This window comes from Staurois parvus, unplaced genomic scaffold (assembly GCF_062004578.1).
Source record: "Staurois parvus isolate SC_StPar_1 unplaced genomic scaffold, SC_StPar_1.0 ptg000454l, whole genome shotgun sequence".
Taxonomy (NCBI): domain Eukaryota; kingdom Metazoa; phylum Chordata; class Amphibia; order Anura; family Ranidae; genus Staurois; species Staurois parvus.
In genome coordinates, this window is record NW_028318250.1 from 939028 (window position 1) to 940805 (window position 1778).

A 1778-nucleotide genomic window follows, 5' to 3' on the forward strand; every position below is an offset into this window, starting at 1 on the left:
ATACATGCCTCCTCAGCCCACTTGCTGGTATTAGACAACCTCACCTCATCCCTCTTGTTAGACATAGACACCAGCTCCACATCTCACTTGTTGGGCATAGTCACCCTTTGCTCCCCACCCAGTGGACAAAGGCATCCCTCTCATTGTTTGCTGAGTATACAACCCCTCTTCTCCCCACTTGCTTTGGCGAAACATCCCTTCCTCATGCTACTTGTTGGTCATAGACAGTCCTTCCTCTGGCTGGGTATATACTCCCTTCTCACCCCACTTGTCAGACAGACACCTGTTCTTCTACCAACATTTTGGTAATATACCCCACCTTCTCTTACCCCTTGCTGGGTATACATCCCCTCTTCTCCCTGGTTGTTGGGCATACACCCCTTGTCTCCCCACGTGTTGGTTAGACACCCTGTTCTCTCACCTCTATTAGGTATAAAACCACTCCTCACCCCATGTGTTGGTCACAGACACCTCATCCTCACCCCTTTTCATCTCACTTGTAGCTTACAGACACCCCTTCTCATCCCACTTGTAGGTCACAGACACCCCTTCTCATCACACTTGTAGGTCACAGGCACCCCTTCTCATCATACTTGTAGGTCACAGGCACCCCTTCCCATCCCACTTGTAGGTCACAGGCACCACTTCTCATCCCACTTGTAGGTCACAGACACCACTTCTCATCCCACTTGTAGGTCACAGACACCCCTTCTCATCACACTTGTAGGTCACAGGCACCCCTTCTCATCCCACTTGTTGGTCACAGGCACCCCTTCCCATCCCACTTGTAGGTCACAGACACCCCTTCTCATCCCACTTGTAGGTCACAGACACCACTTCTCATCCCACTTGTAGGTCACAGACACCCCTTCTCATCCCACTTGTTGGTCACAGACACCCCTTCTCATCACACTTGTAGGTCACAGGCACCCCTTCTCATCCCACTTGTAGGTCACAGACACCCCTTTCGAACTCCACTTGTTGGTCACAGACACCCCTTCTCATCCCACTTGTAGGTCACAGACACCCCTTCTCATCCCACTTGTAGGTCACAGACACCCCTTTCTCACTCCACTTGTAGGTCACAGGCACCCCTTCTCATCCCACTTGTAGGTCACAGACACCCCTTCTCATCACACTTGTAGGTCACAGGCACCCCTTCTCATCCCACTTGTAGGTCACAGACACCCCTTCTCATCCCACTTGTAGGTCACAGACACCCCTTTCTCACTCCACTTGTTGGTCACAGACACCCCTTTCTCACTCCACTTGTAGGTCACAGGCACCCCTTCCCATCCCACTTGTAGGTCACAGGCACCCCTTCTCACTCCACTTGTAGGTCACAGGCACCCCTTCTCATCACACTTGTAGGTCACAGGCACCCCTTCTCACTACACTTGTAGGTCACAGACACCCCTTCTCATCCCACTTGTTGGTCCTCTACACTCTCTCCTCAACCCTCCTGTTGCTCATAGACACCCTGTCCTCTTTGCCCCATTTGTTGGGTACTCCACAACATCCTCTCCCTCGTTATTAGACACCCCGTCCTCTCCCCACTTCCTGGCCATGCACCCTTTCACACATTTTGACCATTCCATGTCCTCCTATCTCCCCTGAGAAGCCCCCTGTGACCTCTGCCTCAGAGGAATTAGCATTTGTATTGGAACATGCCATTCCCAGCCACAGACAGGACACCACATAAACTGTGAGCCTATCCCCTGTCCCTCTCATATGACTCGGACTCTTCCCACAGCACACACACACATCCGGCAGCCCAC